Source organism: Aythya ferina (assembly GCF_964211825.1).
Source record: "Aythya ferina genome assembly, chromosome: 4".
Taxonomy (NCBI): Eukaryota; Metazoa; Chordata; class Aves; order Anseriformes; family Anatidae; genus Aythya; species Aythya ferina.
The window spans coordinates 21,610,271-21,629,906 of NC_140300.1; the positions used below are offsets into that span (position 1 = coordinate 21,610,271).

The window sequence follows — 19,636 nt, forward strand, 5'->3', positions numbered from 1 at the left end:
GAGAACAATAAAGCTGAACAAGTACCTTGGAGAAAGAGAGCAAGCTTGTGTGTGAAACATGCTAAGTAATTATAGCGGTGTTATTTGAAGAACTGTAGCCAAGGCTATTTCAACTATAGAACATTTTCAATCAGATGATTAGTAGTAGTGAAAAACAGTTTGATGTCAAAGTTTGCCTTGAGGTCTTCTGTTATCCAGGACGTTAATTCTGACACAAAGTGAATATCAAGCCTACTTCAAGAACCAAAATATGTAGGTTTCCAACACATTCACATGTCATTTTGAATGAATACTACAGAATAAAGTTTTGTACCAAGTCCTAATTTCTCAATCCTGTAACTCCAAACCAGCCTCATGCTTACTGCATGCAGTGGAAAAACAGATTTGAATGCTTTTCATTCATAATACACACTGGAACTTCTTCTTCCTTCTTCCTTCTTCCTTCTTCCTTCTTCCTTCTTCCTTCCTTCTTCTTTCTTCTTTCTTCTTTCTTCTTCTTCTTCTTCTTCTTCTTCTTCTTCTTCTTCTTCTTCTTCTTCTTTAAATATAAAAACACGTATTTTATTAATTCAAGTTTAAAATCAAATACAGCCTATTGAGGATATGTACACAGAAATTACACACTTCTCTTATTTTCTTGCTCATCTCTTTCTGTTTTGACAAGTACATCTTGAGATTTTGTGAAGCAACTAGAAAAATGCCGTATCAGTTTTTTTATACTGTTTTCTTAGTCACTGTTCTTGTACATTACTGATTAGAGATTACATCATTAAGTAGAAATAAATAGCTGCATGTAATAAAAATGCCTCAAGAGAAAAACAACACACAGCAGCTTTCCATTATTGTCCCATTCAGAGTTTACATTATAATTCAGGTAAATTGAAATGCTGTGCTATAAGTGTAGCTGAAATGCTTTAGAATAAATTAAAAAAAGAAAAGAAAAAAGAAAAAAGGTGAATTTATATCACTTCTGGTTTGAATGTGTAAATTAACATATGTTATGCATATAACTCTACACTCCTGACATGTATTCCATAATGCATTATAAAGCTTTTCAACTCTGTTGACTGTTTTCATTTTAGCTTTCTCAAATGAACAAAACAAAACAAAACATAACAACAAAGTAAAATTGCTTTTGTTTTGTGCAAAATAAATACTTGCCTGATCACAAAGAAAAAAAAAAAAAAGAAATCTATACAAGCAATTCTGCTAACTCTGGTAAAGGATGTACATTTATCATGGGCATCTGTTTTACGTTCCTAGTTTTGCCTTGGCCTTGAAATGAAAGGAAGAGATTATAAGGAGATAAGTCTTCAGATTTCTGGAGGAAGGAGCTTTCTAATTTAATGATGGTAAGTAGAGTTAAAACAAAATTAGAATCAGCAAAGTGAAAGAAAGAAAAAGGAGAATTATAGCAAGGGAGCAATTTAAAGTGGAAATCAAAAGAAAATTCTACAAAGAAACTACAGAACCTAGAAAAACTAACTTTATAGCAGCCTAATAGCTTTTTTTTTTTTTTTTTTTTTTCGTAGCAATTACGAAGTACCAAATAAAACTAGTTCTATTTTAAAATGTTTCATTACAGTGGAAAGGAAATAGTTTTACACATGCACGTGTATGCTTCAAAGCAGACATGTAATCAAAAAAACTGCAAAATTCCTCCTAACAATACAGATCTTAAGTAATAATGTAGAGAACAGATGAGAGGAGTGTATTGGTTTACTAGGCAAGGTTTTGGTAGCGGGGGGGCTGTAGAGATGGCCTCTGTGAGCAGATCCCAGCAGCTGCCCCATGTCAGATCAGAGCCAGTTCTACCCAGCTCCAAAGGAACCTGCCGCTGGCCAGAGCTGAACCAGTGAGTGATATTGTTTGTGTCTCTGTTAGAGCAGATTTAAGAAAGGTAAAAAACTGCTGTACAATGGCATCTGGGAGTTAGGAGTGAGAAAATGTGAGGAAAAGAACACTGCACACTCTAAAGTCAGTAGAAAAAGAGGGCAGGAAGTGCTCCAGAAACCAGAGCAAAAAGTTCCTCTGTGGCCTGTGGAGAGGCCCCTGGCGGAGCAAGCTGTCCCCCTGCAGCCCATGGGTCCTATGGCAGAGCACATCTCCATGCTGCATCCCATGCAGAAGCCCCCAGTGAAGAAGGTGGATGTGGCCTGGATTAGGCTGTGGCCCATGGAGAGCCCCCAGAGGAACAGGCCCCAGGCGCCTGCAGCAGAAAATCACAGGGTCAGCAGAACTGGAGGGAGTCGCCACCTGATGGATGGACCCTGTGGCATGAACCCATGCTGGAGCAGTCCTAGAAGAGCTGCTGCCTGGGGGGAGCCCAAGCAGGATCAGTTTGTGAAGGTTAGTATCCCGTGGGAGGGACCTCACATAGAGCAGGGGCAGAGAGTTACTATGAAGGAGTGGTGGAAAGAAGCATTAGGGACTGACCACAATCCCCATTCCCCTGCGCCACTTGAGGGGAGGAGGTAGAAGAGAGTGTACGTGGGAGAAGGCTTTTTTTAATCATTTTGCTTTAAGTTTCTCACTGCTTTGGTCTGTTAGTAATAGGTAATTATATTACTCTCCCTATGCAGAGCCTGTTTTGCCTGTGACAGTAATTGTCAAGTGATCTTCCTGTCCTCATCACAACCTATGAGCCCTTTTAATAACTATTATTATTTTTTTTTAATTTTCATCATATTTTCGCCCCCTCTGTCTTTGGGGAGGGGGAATGAGAGACTGGCTGTGGTGGAGTTTGGCTGCCCAGCTGGGTAAAACCACAGAGGAATAAAAGAAATGAATGTTGCTGGAAGTTCTTAATAGACCTCTACCCAGTAAACAAGCTCACAGTAGGCACTCTCATTTGAATACATGATGTTACAGATAAGTGAAGAAAAGAGCTCTAAGCTCTTTTATACATATAATTTGAAATTATATGTGAATAATTTACGTGAGTAGTTTAATTTGGATTTTTTTTTTTTTAAATCAAACGAAACCAAGAGAACATGAATTAAAGTTAACTTATGCTAAAGTTATAGTCTCCTGGAGAAGAAGTTAGATAACATGAGATATTCCCCTGATAACGATCATATAAATTCCTTGATATAAGTATTTTTAAAGGACTTAGAGGTTAATGCATTAAAAAAAATAAAAATAGTTACATTAGAGTTAAGAGTAGAATTTAGCAAGAAGTCATATTTCAAATTGATTCAAAATCTTCAAAATATTTTAAGCTCTTTTAGTTGAGGGTTTGTCTGCTACGTTTGTTTCACATTGAATAATACAGAAAATTTTCTAGTTAGTATTTATAGAAAATTCCTCCTCCAGACTACAGGAAAGTAAGCTAAACTTCCAACCTGAAGAAAAGTGTGTTTCAGAAATACCGAAGCAAAGTTCTGAAAACATTCCAGCTACATTTGAGTTAAAAATTAAAAGTACATTGCTATCATCTCTTGTGTTTAAGCTACATTATTTTAAAATAGCTTTTATAGTAGCATAGCAGAAATTTGATTTCATATAATTCTAGAGGGACTATAGAAGTCTTTCAGAGGTCTAAATACTATTTTTTCCTCCACAGAAACCTTACTTGGGCTTGAAATTGCAAGTTCCAATTTTGTTATAGTTCCTTGCACAAGACTTAGCTGAAATTTGAAAGCTTGAATTGTGATGCAACTTGGGGAAAGGAATTTAAGTCCATATTCTCAATTTAAAAGTCATTAAGTATACAAGAAAGAGTGATCCATTATGAAAACAACAACAACCAACAACAAACCACAAAATCTGGAGTGTTTTTCTGCTTGTTTCTATCATCCTGAGAAATTAGTATTGTTAAATACTTACTTGGCAGGGGGCACTTCCTTGATAACTCTCATATTTAATCTCTTTTGCATTCTAGCCAACTGTAGCCTTCCAGCAGTAGTGAATGTCTATAGGATAGATAATAAATGAAATAAAGGCACAGTTTCTGAAGTTATTAAATGCTTTACCTGAGCAGGGTCCAAATTACCTTCCTTGTCTGAAGCATGGTTATTCTAATTTGTTTGGATATATCTCTTAAAACTTGGAACTTGTTTTACTGTCATGTTATCCAAATGAATCCAGGGGTAATAGCAGAAATTACAATGGTGGAAGAAATCAATATTTGCAGATCAGTCTACATATCCATGAATTTAAAGTTGTTTTCTGGGAAGTCACTTGAAAATATGTGCTGAAAATCATGTTGTAATAACATTATACAGTACCAGTCTATCAAGCTCTACCTTATTCTGAAATCTCTTACAAACAGGAAGTGAAGCATTGGGTATTGCCCAGAATATGTGAAATAACCAGTTTGCTAGTTTCAGTCAGTGATGTTCTTTCTAAAATAACAAGCAGGTTTTCCAGGTTTTCTACCCAATAAGATTATATACACTTAGATAGACTTCAGATGCCTCTCTCTTAAATTACTATTTATTAGTCCTCCTGAGTGTTCACCACTTCCTGAATAACTCACGTTTGTTTTGTTGACCTGAAAGCTCCCAGAACTCCAAGACTTTCCATTTTCCCCTTTCAACTACCTCCTAAATTCCACAGGAATACAAAAGAAAGGCTGGGTAATTGCTTACTTAAATCTGTTGATCTAATACTTCTCAGAGAAACTGTCACACTGCAAAATGAAGTTACAGCTGCGGAAGGTGATAACAACACTGACATTTTAGAGAATGAAAAAAAAATAAATCTTGCCAATAGAAAGCCTTAGTCTCAGTTCTCTAATAACTGTTTAACAATGTAGACATAACATTGAGGAGCAAAGATTTCCAGTTCTCAATGTATTCACTAGTTATTGTGTTCATATACTTCCTGTCTGGCTTTCTGGCCACAAAATGGACAAAAATTCTCTTTCAGGTTGTATGAAAGCATTGAGAAAGGCTTCACAATAACTAGCTTGTTCGGGAAACATTTGTGAAAGTTGAGGAAGTGAAAGTTCTCTAGAAATTAAGCACTGTTTCTCTTTTTGTATGTGAGTATGCATGTACCATTAACAGTAATCAGTAAGCTGTCCTCGATTAACGATGTGCATTTCTGGGGTTGTACATGAACATGTTTTCTTTTGACTCCAATTCCTTGTATCATAACTACAACAAAACTAAGGACTTCAGATCTATGTTTAGTTTCTCCTGACTTGTTTTATGCAATTTTAATCATTTTGAGTGCTTTATAGATTAGCTTCCTAATTGGGTATTGGGTTTACTGGGAAAGGTTTTGGTAGCAGGGGGCTGCAGGAGTGGCCTCTGTGAGCAGATCCCAGCAGCTGCCCCACGTCAGATCAAAGCCAGCTCCAGCCAGCTCCAAAGGGACCTGCCGCTGGCCAGAGCTGAACCAGTGAGTGATGTTGTTTGTGTTTCTGTGAGAGTATTCTTAAAAAAGGGGAAATAAAACTGTTGTACAGGAGCAGCTGGGAGAGGAGTGAGAATGGAGAGAATGAGAAAATGTAGAGAGAAACAACCCTGTAAACACCAAGGTCAGTGCAGAAGGAGGGCAGGAGGTGCTTCAGGTATCAGAGCAGACGTTCCCCTGTGACCTGTGGAGAGGCCCGTGGTGGAACAGGGGACCATTCCCCTTTGCTGCCTGTGGGAGGACATGTTATAGGGTGGATATGGGGAAGGTGTTTTTAGTTTTCTGTTAGTTTCTCACTGCTCTGGTATGTTAGTAATAGGCAGCAAATTATTTTAATCTCCCTATGCTGTCTGTTTTGCCCATGATGGTAATCGGTGGGAGATATACCTGTCCTTATCTCTCAGCCCTTGAGCCCTTTTCATCCTATTTTCTCCTTGTCTTCTTTGGAGGAGTGAGAGTGATTGTGGTGGATTTTAACTGCCCATCAGGGTGAAACCAACAAAGTGCACCGTAGGCTTCCTGTGAAATGTAGACATCTATCTGACATTTTTAGATCCTGCTAAGTGACCAAGAGCTTGGATTTTAGGTGTAGCACCTACTGTAATGGTGCCTAAATTAGATTTGGCTTTTAATCTCTTTTCATTTTCCTTTTTTTTTTTTTTAAATTAATTCACTTCTAATATATTCTTTGTGTACTTAATTTTTTATGCAAGTGCAAAAATTTACTTTTAGTGGTCCCCAAGGCAACATAGGACTTAGTAAAACTATTTGTTGATATAGGCAACAGAAATGTTTTCCAATACATTGTTAGACTGATAGTATCATTTGAATTTTGATGGCTTGCTTCAATATTATTTTTACAGTAGTCTTGGAGGCAGATAAAACTATTTTGAATGGTTGTTACACTACATGAGAGCTAGAACTTTTTCCTTTCCTGTACTGCTTTTTAAAAGGAAAAAGATAAATAATGGAGTATTCCCATCTGAATTGATATTTTGGGAAAGATAATCCTTCAGTTTTGTGAAAAATGCTCCTGTTTTAAATACTTTAATGGGATCTCTATTTTAAAATATTAGCATATTAGTTCTATTTTATAATGAGTGCACGTGAACACTAGCATAATTAACCAGTTTAAGTACTTGATAATATAGGGTAAAATAAGGATTGATTTTTCAGCTTTGTTATTTGTATGTATAGTTACCACCAAACATATTGATTTGAATATTATCAATATATCATAGGGGTACTTGTAAGAATAGAAGTGTGGAAGGATGTCATAAAGTTCAAAGGCATTTTACTCATGTTTTTTTTTTCTTTCTTTCTAAATTTAGTTTTCTCAAATACTATTGTCAATAACAAGTGTAATCAGTGATTAAAACCTAGGACTATCCCTTTGATGAAAGAAGCTGTTTGTTCACTTTGGGTAGGGTCCATAAATGCTATCTGTTTCCTGTTCTATTTGATGCCTATGGTATTTTATTTATTTTTTTTTCCTGACATGTAAATTAATGTTGCCTTATGGAAGGTTGTTGCCAACTGTAGTATAGTAAGTAATTACAGTACATAAAGTTAAACAGAATGCTAGATAAGTATCTCTCCTGTTGCTGAAAACAGGTTAATTGGAAATCACTAATAATATCTGTAACACCAGCTTGGGACTTGTTGCTTGAGAAAACTTTTTGGACTTCCATTAGACTTTCATTTCTTTCATCTCCATTCACAGCTACTAATGAAATAAATTAGCTTTCTATTTTTGCTCGACCAAAGATAAATGTGGAATGGAATCATACTAAAATTATTTTAAGCTCGCTTTTAAAATTAGTTAAGATGAGTTCTTTTTATTTTCTTCTTTCTTTTCACTCAGAAAGTGAAAAAAATCAAAGTATTTGCTTCTTAATTTAACTTCCTGAATTTCCCAGGCTCAGAAATGTGAAGTTCTAATAAAGACCATTTAAGCAATCTATTTCCTAATAATGCAGTTTGCAGTAATAATTCTTAAATAAATTATTTTGTTGATTCCTCTGGAGTTTGCAGAATAAGTCATGGTAGAACTTTGATTAATTTTAATTTGCAATATAAATCTGATATAAATATTTTATTGCAATGTTCATAAACGAAGTAATCTCAGTTTTAGAATTCATAGGGTATGTCTGAAACTGAGCCAATAGGTTCCTTATGCATGGCAAACTTAAACATAACATATTCTGGTAATTAGAGGTCTCTCTTCAGCTGAGAGCTTATTTTAAGATATGAACTCTATAACTCTGTATAGCTCTGAACCAGAATGTGAAGCATGAGTTTTGATTGGTATTTGGGTTCTTACTGTCATCTTAGCTTGAAATAAAACATTAACTACTGCCAAAAAAAAAAAAAAAAAAAGATTGTCCTTTCTTTTTCCTGAACTGGAAATGCTTCATTTCTCAAGCAAAATTTTTGGACAATTCTATAACTTCTCCAAGAAACCATGTGTTTAGAAAGGGAATGTTAGAAAGGGAAGGATGCCTTGCCAACTGTTAAAGAGGTGTGTCACAAAGACACCTAACTAACCTGTTGCATAGGAAGTAAAAAGAGGCACACTTCAGGTGTGATGAAAATCATAAAAATGAATTTTGGATCATTTTTAACAGTTCAGAATGGAAAAAGTGATGCAGGAGCTTGATGACAACTATGAATCATATTTCATATGTTATTTTTCATATACATTTCATATATTACTTATGCTCCACTGGGGACTTCCGTATGACTTATATTATTTTTCCTCATCCAAAAGCAATGGCTCATTTAGAAATTTAATGCAAAGTTTGTTCAACCAAGCTTATTATTTACCTACTGAGGAATTAAATTGCACTGAAACAATCTTTGTACAATGTGCATGTATTTGATACTATATAAGTTACTTGAATGTGCCTATATCCTCCAAAACTGATGATCAAGACCTGGATTCTATTCAGCCACCAAATGCCTGAAACATCATCTTGTTCTTATGTTAGGGATTTAGTGGTCAGCTAATGGGGAATCATCCATGTTATTCATTAAAATCAAAGCAATTTCTATGATTGTGGGCACATTATGCAAGAATGTGTAAAGAAGCTAGGAGATAAAGCTCAGTTTACAAGCCTAAGTTTAAGTTTAGTGAAAAGAATTGTAGATTAAACTCTTATTTTAAAGTTTATTATTGTCTTAATTGGTAAATTATAACGATTTTGCTGGCTACATTGAAACTGGGCCATCAAACACCTGATAGAAATCAAAGCCTTCATTAAAAAGTAAAATAAAATAAAATAAAATAAAATTAAAATAAAATAAAATAAAATAAAATAAAATAAAATAAAATAAAATAAATAATAAAGGTAAAATGTGCCTCTTGTAAACTAAACCACATTGAAATAAAAGGGGAAAAGAAGTCCAAACAGCCATCTTGCTTTCAAATGTTCTTTTGCTTTTATTTTATTATTATTATTATTATTTTTTTAAAAGACAATTAGGATGTTAGGAATTGCATTGTGGGTTCTGAATCAAGATAATCAGACTAAGGAAGCATGGTGTTTGGCAGAGATTACAATGGGGGAATGGAAAGGCTAAAACAGAGTTTATCAGTACAGCCTCTTAAAATTTATGTTTATCTAGTATCTCCAGATTGTAAAGACTGGATTTTCCATGAGTTTTTCTAGAGACTAATGAATAAATCAAAGCGAAATGATCATAGCATGCCTTTTTTTTTTTTTTTTTAATGTTTGGAATGAGAAGATGCCTTTTCCCCTGAATTATCCGTCTGTGTTATGTTGTTTAAAAATCCTGAAAAAAATCAAAAGAAAAATGTATCAGTAAAAAAGTGCAAGTGAAAATATATATGTGTATTTTAAGAGTAAATTTTTATAGGGCACTATCCAGTTGGCTAAAAAAAAAGACAAAAAAATGCAAAATCCAAAAACTTGCAATCTAACATAACTGATTTATCACCTGGAGGGATTATGTCCATACTGAAGAGGATTTATATTGGCTTCACAGGGAGATTACAGAGCTGTAGTTTGCATTTGTAGGTTGAAAATAAGAAAAGGTAAAGCTTGGGTTGAGCTGACACTGGCCAATGAGGTGTCAGACAACAAAAAAGTATGTCAACAGCAAGAGGAGGTCTAAGAAAAACATAGGACTAATGCTCAATGAAAATGGTTACCTAACAAACAGGGATGAGGAAAAGCTGGAAGAACTTAATGCTTTTTTTTTTTTTTTTTTTTTTTTTTCCTTCCCTCAGTTTCTAATATTAATGATAAATAATGATAAATCTTGGGCTGCCAGGGCTTCTGAGTTGGAGGACCTTGATTAGCTGAGCAGTGACTTTCAATCTATGACCACTGAAATTGTAAGGGAACAGCAATATCAATTCAATGTTCATAAATCCATGGGGCCTGATGGGATCCACCCTAGAACACTGAAGTAATTAGTGAATGTTTTAGCTGGACCCCTCTCAACAATTTACCAAAAGTCATGGGAGTCTGGAAGCTGACTGGAAGGTAGCCAATGTCATACTGATCTAGAAGAAGGGCATCCAGGAAACTAAAGACATGTCAGTCTAACTTCAGTACCTAGAAAAAGATTGTCCTGGGTACCAATAAAAGGCATTGAAAGAACAAATCTAGACATAGTCAACATGGGTTCATGAAGGGAAAGTTTTGTCTCAGTAATTTGAACTTCTTTACTGAAAGGGTTGGTAGGCATTGGAATAGGCTGCCCAGATAAGTGGTTGAGTCACCATCCCTGGAGGTCTTTAAAAGACATTAAGATGTAGAGCTTAATGATATGGTTTAGTGGAGGACTAGTTAGTGTTAGGACTAGTTAGTGTTGGACTCAGTGATCTTGGAGGTCCCTTCCAACCTAGATGATTCTGTGATTCTGTGACTCTGTAATTTGCTCTCCTTTTAAAATAAAGTCACCCGTTTACTGGATGAAAGGATGATGGTGGATATAGTCTTTCTGGATTTTAGTAAGGACTTTGATACAGTATCCTCACAGTATCCTTCTGTGAAAATTGTCCAACTAAACAAGTACATGTTACACTGTATGATGAACTGGCTCAATGGTAGTGCCAAATGTTCGTAGTAGTCAAAGGATCATGGGGCTAGCTGGTGGACAGTCACTAGCAGCGTTTCCCAGGTCTCAGTTCTAGGGCCAGTTCTGTTCAGAATTTTTATCAATGACCTGGATGCAGGATTTGAATGCATCCTTAGTAAGTTTGCTGATGATACTAAACTGGGAGATGCTGTTGATGCTGGGAAGGATAAGAGACCTTGACTGATTGGAGCATTGGATAATCATCAGTGGCATAAAATTCAAGGAAGGTAAATGCAGGGTTCTGCACCTGGGATGGAGTAAAGCTATATACAAATACTATTTGGAGAAAAATGTCTAGATTTGGTCCTGCAGAAAGGAATCTGGAGATTCTGTTCAACAGTAGGCTTAATATGAGCTAGCAGTGTGCCCTGGCAGCCAAGAGGGAAAACTGTATTTTGGGATGCATTAAACACAACATAGCTAGCCAGTCAAAAGAGGTGATTCTCCAGCTATATTTAGAATATTAAGATATTTGAATGCATCCAGAGGAAGAAGGCTGGAAGAAATGTCTTATAAGGAGAGGCTGAGGACATTTGGTTTGTCTTGTTTGGAGAAATGGAGGCTAATTGCTCTCTACAGCATTCCCAGGAGGGGAAATGGAGTGGGAGATGCCTATATCTTCTCCCTGGTAACTAATGATGGGACATGTGAATGGCACAAAGCTGTGCTGGGGGAGGTTCAAACTGGATAATATGAGAAATTTCTTTAACAAGAGAATGGTTAAACACCAGAACAAGCTTTCTGCAGAGGTGGTTGCTGCCCCATGCCTGTCAGTGTTCAAGAGGCATTTAGATAATGACCTTAATAACATGCTTTGACTTTTCATTAGCCCTGAAGTGATCAGGCAATTGGACTTGATCTTTGAAGGTCCCTTCCAACTGAAGGTCACTTCCAACTAAACTATTCTATTCTATTCTATTCTATTCTATTCTATTCTATTCTATTCTATTCTATTCTATTCTATTCTATTCTATTCTATTCTATTCTATCCTATCCTATCCTATCCTATCCTATTCTGGTCAGGTCAGGTCAGGTCTGGTCAGGTCTGGTCATCTTGATAATTTCCCTTTATTATTCACTTGGGCCAAAAACACATGAGGCCCATAACATTAAGATGAGATTTGATGCTTTTATTCTTAAAAATTTTCCATTATTCCAAATAAAAATTTAAGAGAAAGTTTAACATTGACTCAAAAAGCATGGAGAGAATAAAACTCATAACAAAGTTCTGAAGAATATTAGAATCTTCTAATATCCAAGAGATGTTAGAAAACAAAAATGAACTTTTGTATTAATGAATTATGATTTCTACATCCACTCATAAAGGCCTCAGACCTTAAAGAAAAATTATACTTTTTTTTTTATTTTCTTGATGATTTCTTCCTTATTTTACTTTTTCTTCAGTGTGCCTGTGACATTAGATATTCCCGTAACTATCTACTATTGATCTGCATTGATCTGCAATCAAGTCAGAGCAACTGGAGTAGCAATTCCCACATTTTAAATTATTTTTTTCTAGAGTAATTTTGAACTTTGAGGACTTAAAAATGCCCGAGGATGATAAATCACTATGGAAAAAAACACACAACTTTATGGATGACCAGCATAACAAGGTAATTTTTTCTTATTTTCTTTATATTATCTATGGAAAACCACCAAGTTCAGATAATGCTCAACTGTAAGAATTGTAATTGTGTTTATTTACAAAGTAAAAGATATAGCCTCTCTGTATTCTTGTTGTGCATCTGTTCCAGAAAAGCCAGAAGCAAGTGTTTCATTAATCACTGAATGTCATGTTCAATAAATCTACCTAAACTCAGTATGATATAGTTTTTCCCCCAAACTGAGTTCATTTGTAAATGTTACAGGTATGTCAGTCCAACTAGGGTTAGCTCTTTCCTTCATCCTGTTGCTGAAGTATTTATTCAGGTCTGCCATTGCTGCCTGAATGCTACCAAAACATTGTTAGCAAGCTAATTAGCAGTGACTGTGCTGTGCATACATACCAGTAACTTTGATGTAGACATATCTTGTATGTCACTTTGTATATGTCATCCACAACTTGGTATCCATAAGAAAGTTGTCTTCCTTCCTTCCTTCCTTCCTTCCTTCCTTCCTTCCTTCCTTCCTTCCTTCCTTCCTTCCTTCCTTCCTTCCTTCCTTCCTTCCTTCCTTCCTTCCTTCCTTCCTTCCTTCCTTCCTTCCTTCCTTCCTTCCTTCCTCCCTCCCTCCCTCCCTCCCTCCCTCCCTCCCTCCCTCCCTCCCTCCCTCCCTTCTTCCCTCCCTCCCTCCCTCCCTCCCTCTTTCTCTTTCTCCCTTTCTCCCTCCCTTTCTTACTCTCCATATACAATTAGTAAGAAAGCATTGTACTGTGAGCATAAAGCCTGTGGAAAGAACAAAAGAATTGTCTAATATTCAGAAAGGTAGGTATAACAGATGAAGAACTGAAATGAGCAACATAAAACCACAAGAACTGCTCTTTCTTCTCTACTTTTCATTTTCCCTGTGTTGAAATGTTCTTGAGGGAATAATTAGAAAATGTTGAACTTCATGGTACCAAACCACAACAGAAATTAATCATTAAAGTAACAATGTAATTACAATACATTTTAAACAACTACGTGACTTCAATTACAAACTTCTTCAAATTCTAAATGTGGGTCTTTCTTGTCCCTGTCACAGCACTGATAGAAAATCATTTGAAGTTACAGGGTAGCATGTAACTGCCACAAAATATTCGAATATGAGTAGAAACTTTGATCAGTAGAGTTAATTCCTTATTTTTCTCCCCATCTATAGAGAGAGAAAGTGGTCTTGCATTGGCAAATCCCCGTGTCATTAATTTGAACATGAGGTGTATCAAAACCTCAGGATTCTGTAGGGATCTTCAGGGGGCATCTTTCACCCCTGGAAAATCTGAACTGTAATTAGTTCAGGATATTACCCAATATTATGATAGGTTACCTGATCAACTAGACATAGAAAGCTTATAGATTTTACAGTAAAGGGAAAATAAGTAATTCTGGATGGAAACATAGAAACAAAAATCTCCTTTCTTTCTTTCTTTCTTTCTTTCTTTCTTTCTTTCTTTCTTTCTTTCTTTCTTTCTTTCTTTCTTTCTTTCTTTCTTCTCTCTCTCTCTCTCTCTCTCTCTCTTTCTCTTTCTCTTTCTCTTTCTCTTTCTCTTTCTCTTTCTCTTTCTCTTTCTCTTTCTCTTTCTCTTTCTCTTTCTCTTTCTCTTTCTCTTTCTCTTTCTCTTTCTCTTTCTCTTTCTCTCTGTTCAGTGAGAATTTCTATCAACCTGATACAACAGTACTTATTTTGCAGATGCCAAGTTTCTTGCAGTAATCCCTAGGAAATTTAATTAGAATATATAAAGAAAATGAAGAGTTAAGATTTTCAGAACAGCTTAGAAGTATAACAGTGTTCTGAAATAGTGGTGTAAGGTATTAGCTTATGTGTTTGCTTATCATTTCATACCAGAAGTATGACTTAACTGGAACTCAGAAAACAATGATATTAAAGATCTTCTGTCAGAAACCTGATGTAAAACTTAATATATTCTAGGATTTCTGTTATTATAAAAATGAATTGTCAACCTAGATTTTTTAAAACGCATGTTGTAAAGGAAGAAACAAGAAAGCTCTTAATAAAATTCTAAGGGTATTATAAAATCTTGAACTTTTGTGACTGTATTGTAACTTGCTGGATGTCTATATTTTATTTGAAAAAGCTGTTCATGAATACATGACAAAAAATATTTGTATTTGTTTTTGCCTTCAAGTAACAAATTCTTTAATCATAAAGATCATTTATGTGATTTCTTTATTAACAGGTTACTACAGAATTATATAGGGTGCCAGATGTTACCATGTGCCAGATGTTACCATCTGGCATCATGGTAATGAATGAAACAACCAAATAATTTAAATATTTTCATAGTTTTAAATGCTTTGTTTGTTTGTTTGTTTGTTTGTTTTTCAATTAAAAATAATTTTCCTGCATTCTTACTTCTTGACTACTCATTGGGAAAAGAAAGGAAATGTCAACATGCATTTTCATTTTTCTGTAAAGATTTGTCATCTCCCATGTTGTTAGAACTTTCCTGCTTGTCTAGAATGTTACAGATTCATATTTTCCTTGTCCTATTTAATTCTGGTCAGTGTTAGGTAAACACAAACTATATCCTGTTCGGCTGTGTTCAGTAACCTCTTATACAAATATGAAAGCTCTGCAATTTCAAAAATGAGTAATTTGTTAGTTATTCTCTAAGTCTTACACTGAATATTGCTTTTAACAAAATTTCCTATTGAAGTTAATTATCTGTATGGATTCATTTTGTTGTTTCAGGCAGTTGCAGCTCAGCTATTTTATGTTGTACAATGGACCTATAAGTAAGTCAGAAACATCTTTGTTGAAAAAAATGTTTGTTATGTTTGGAGTGGGTTTTTCAGAGATCTGGCTTACACTCACATCTGGAATTGCAAAGTAGCCAGTCTAATGCCTGATACCTTGACTGTGAGTTAAACCTATTCATATATGAAAAAAAGCTGTTGCTTAACAAACAAAATAAGGAGTGCATATGCTTCCTAACTGTAATAAATTACACTGGGGGAAAGAATCTTTAGAAAACCAGCAGACTCACTGTGCATATTAATACTGATAGCCACTCTGCTTAATGCTCATGCTTGCAAAACTATTATTCGCATTCTCTGTTAACACCACTCTGTTAATAGAGTTACACAGATACTGAAATTTACCCTATTTGTTAAATGACCCCAAAATAAAGTGTATAACATAAAGTACAAGCAAATAAACAACCTTTCCTCTAACAGAAATTCAGGTACACATTTCTTATCCTATAGTCTCATAGTTTGTGGTTGTTATTGTTATCTCGGAAAAATATAGCTCGTCTGCTTGTCCACATTTTAATATCTCCTTAATTAAAATATTTATTTTCTTTCTTTCCTTTCTTCTTTTTTTTTTTTTTTTTTTTTCTTTTTTTAATTTTCTATTTTCAAACCAAATAACAGCTTGAAATGTTACTTGACTGGATTATTATTATTTTTCCATTAATTGGACAAATAACACATATGATTTTACAGAATCACAGAATCACAGAATTTCTAGGTTGGAAGAGACCTCAAGATCATCGAGTCCAACCTCTGACCTAACGCTAGCAGTCCCCACTAAACCATATCCCTAAGCTCTACATCTAAACGTCTTTTAAAGTCTTCCAGGGATGGTGACTCCACCACTTCCCTGGGCAGCCTGTTCCAATGCCTCACAACCCTTTCGATAAAGAAGTTCTTCCTAACATGCAGCCTAAAACTCTCCTGGCGCAACTTAAGCCCATTCCCCCTTGTCCTGTCACCAGGCACGTGGGAGAATAGACCAACCCCCACCTCGCTACAGCCTCCTTTAAGGTATCTGTAAAGAGCAATAAGGTCACCCCCGACCCTCCTCTTCTCCAGGCTGAACAAGCCCAGCTCCCTCAGCCGCTCCTCGTAGGACTTGTTCTCCAGGACTTGTTCTCCAGGCCCCTCACCAGCTTCGTCGCCCTTCTCTGGACCCGCTCAAGCACCTCTATGTCCTTCTTGTAGCGAGGGGCCCAAAACTGAACACAGTACTTGAGGTGCGGCCTCACCAGAGCCGAGTACAGGGGGACGGTCACCTCCCTAGCCCTGCTGGCCACGCTGTTTCTTATGCAAGCCAGGATGCTGTTGGCCTTTTTGGCCACCTAAGCACACTGCTGGCTCATATTCAGCCGACTAGATTTTAGTCCATTGCAACTTCTCCTGTGGTTGAACAAGGAGACTAGAAAGCCAGACCTACAGTGTATAAGTCATACACATTAAATGCTAATTACCGAATACTGCTCTTATTTATTTGTTTGTTCTGGAAAGTTAGAGATTGGAAGATTCCAGTAATATATTTCCAGAGAGGAAATGATTGCATTAGAAGGCCATGTTCAAATTAAATTTTAATGTGAGAATGGGAAATTTCTTATCACTGTCAAACTAGATCTATACAATACACACCTTTGTATTTTCCAAGAGCTCCATTCCCAAATTACATGTATTTATTTATTTACTTTCCCTCCTTTAAAAAGAATAATGAATGAACTGAGGATTTTGCTTGTAAGCTGAATTGGTATGTGTCTAAATTGCGTAGTACTGCTGTCAGTACTATTGGCAGGTTAGATTTGAAACTGAAGGTATTTTATTTTTATTTATTTTTTTTGTGTGCAGTAAATAAAATACACATTCTATTTAGCTGACTAAACATTGGGACCATTTTTTTTTTTAAATCGGTGTATCTCTTAATAAACATTTCCATGGTTTGGTCATATTTTAGACCACATGCATGTGTTTGGCATTATATCTACTGGAATGTGATGTTGCAAGTAGTTTGTAATCTGGTCTCTGAATCCTGTTTTAATCCTTGTTTTATGGCTTAAGATAGTAACTGCTATGCTTCTTGAAATATGTTTCACAGAGTTATAACAAATTAATGGATAAACAAGGTTTTGACCAATTGTTATTGGAAAACACAGAAAATAAATGTGTGCTACCCCCTCCCCCTTCCTCCCAACCCTCCCCCCCACGAAGTCAGATGGCACAGATATCCAAGCATTATCTGATTTTGTCCAACTAAATTTCTTAATGGTGAGCATTATTTTCCAAATAAGCTCAGGACTCCTAATCAGTAAAGGCAAAAATGAAATTTGGCTCCCCAGGATGAAATGTTGAAGTGAATCACCCCTACAGCAAAAAGAAAATAGCTGAAAGAAAAGGCTGTTGATGGGGAAGGTCACTCAGGGAGTTAACTAATCTTGTGGTTTCTGTGTCATATGGAACAGACTGGAAAATATCCACTTAGCAGTAGCTGTCACCCCATATGTCTTGTCTTTGGTAGGATCCTGGTAGAACCACTCCTGTCTTTCCAGTGCTTCAAAACAGACAAAATATGCAAAACAACAAAATGTATATTTTATTGTTCCTCATCTATGTTATGAATCTGGCAATGGCCTTCCTGCCTGTACCTAAAATCAGTCTGCTTAGTAACTGTTCCAGGCAGGTAAGGGACAGGCTACTAATTTTTTTTTTAATTTATTTTTTTCCCTAGAAATTACACTTACAAGTTAATGAACCATTGGAGCTACGTGATAAAAATGGAGTATTAGCCACAGGAATGAATAATAAAGTTTAATCACTATTTGTGAACTATGTTAAAATAATTCAAAGCATAAATGACTTAAATTAAGTTTTAATATGAACTTAGTTTTTATAGATTAACACCAAAATTATGTTTGTTGAAAACTAAACGTTAATAACAAAAAAATATTTCTATCCCTTTCCTACATGTATTTTATACCACTGTAACTTAGCTCATGGGGGTAAATTTTAATACAAAAAAGAAAAAAAAAAAAAAAAAAAGCTTGTTTGCCCTAAAATTTCAATTCATTTTGAGCAAAAATTCAGTCAGAAACTGCACCTATTAAAAGGAGACTAGACATTAAACATCACACCAAAAAGCATGTAACAGGTTTTGATCTCACTATTTCATTTTAATTTGAACCTTATTATCCCCTGCACAATATTGGAATGTTCCTTCATGCAATAGCCACAGGAAATCAAAACTGTAGTTTAAGTTCAGACATACCAAAAGTATTGTGAGAAAGATGTTTAAAATTTCTACAGCCGTTCTAAGGACAACGAGTTAGATCCTTAGATTCAAGCCTGTAATCTTACTCTTTCCTTACTCTTCAGACTAAATGATCATATATCCTCAGGTATTCCCCAGGTATTCCAAATCCCGAATTTGTGGTTCAATCATACATACTAAATAGCTTTTAAAAATGCATGAGAGGAAGGAGAGCATGACATCAAGAAATAAACTGATCCAGACAGATCTGCCTTTCAAATCTCTTAAGAAGAAAGTGAAGATGTCTAGCAGGAGCTACAATATCAGTCTTTGAGAATATCTTTCAAAGAAAGACACAAGTGATTATCCAAAGTCAACAAATGAATTAAGGAAGGTGAGATTTTGAAAAACAATTTATATTGTTTCATGAAGGATCACATGATTTTCTCTTTATATTTCTTGATTGTTCGCTGTGAAAAGGATCTATGCTGTATTTGTTTCCTTAGCATGTTTGTAAAGAAACATATATGTAGCATAGTCACTGCTGAGGTGTGTCATGGCATTACTAGGCTTGACTGTCCCAAGCCAGTCCCCACTCCTGCTCCTCCCCTTCTGCAAGCTCTCCTTTAGATTTTACCTTGCTTTCTATAAGTTGAGCTCACTGAACTGGTGCACTTGGGGTCACATTAATAGCATGGCAGACATCCTTTGGAAGTTTGGGGAAGAAACAGAAACAGCACTCTTGCTAGCAACTGACCACTGATGGTATAGCTTACCGCTAGGCCTAAGTCATGAAGAAAACAATATTTACATTGTTGTTTTCATACTCAGAAAATTAGTGATAGGTACTTGTTAGTATATTAGTATAGGAATAGTATTAGTATAGGATTGCTATGACTAGTAGCTGTTATGCATGCATTTTCAAAAGAAAACAAAGCAAAACAGAAACTAATTGAATAAACCAAAACAACTCTACTGCCTCAAACTTCAACTCTGAGAAAATAATAATAATATACTAATATAAAAAATAATATACTAGTATAATAATAGCTGATGGCTTCTTTTTTCCTTCAACATAAACCATAGAATATCATAACTCAAATCCATGATAAGTAGTGCAGTTCTAACAGCACAGACTGCTCATGATACAATGATACATATGATACATAATACATATGATACATAAATCTCATGCCTGCATTAAAATACACACAGTTTGGCAATCTGGGTAAATGCACTTCATTCTCTACAACTGAGAAAGTGCTCACTGTTATATCAGAACTTTACATTTGGCTCCTGTTTTCTTTGGTCTGAACTACAATGCAGCTGGAACATTTTTGGTACAAAGGCAGTCTTTTTTGTTCATTATCAGTATGATACCTAGCACAGTAGGGTGTTGGTTTGTGACACTGGCTCTTAGGCAGCCCAGAACACATTAACAATAATGATAAAGCTCATTTAGCACTGTTTCTAGTTCAGTGTGTAGAAAGAAATGAAATGTTATTTATATTTAATT

General features: G+C 35.6%; 1 long non-coding RNA gene across 1 annotated transcript; it reads left to right on the top strand.

Annotated features, from left to right (window-relative positions):
* Positions 1-1,508: 1,508 nt before the first annotated feature.
* On the top strand, positions 1,509-15,327 carry LOC311435473. The gene is made up of 3 exons (XR_014692140.1): positions 1,509-2,349; positions 11,993-12,086; positions 14,824-15,327. It is a non-coding gene; the product is annotated as an uncharacterized lncRNA (long non-coding RNA).
* The last annotated feature ends 4,309 nt before the right edge of the window (positions 15,328-19,636 follow it).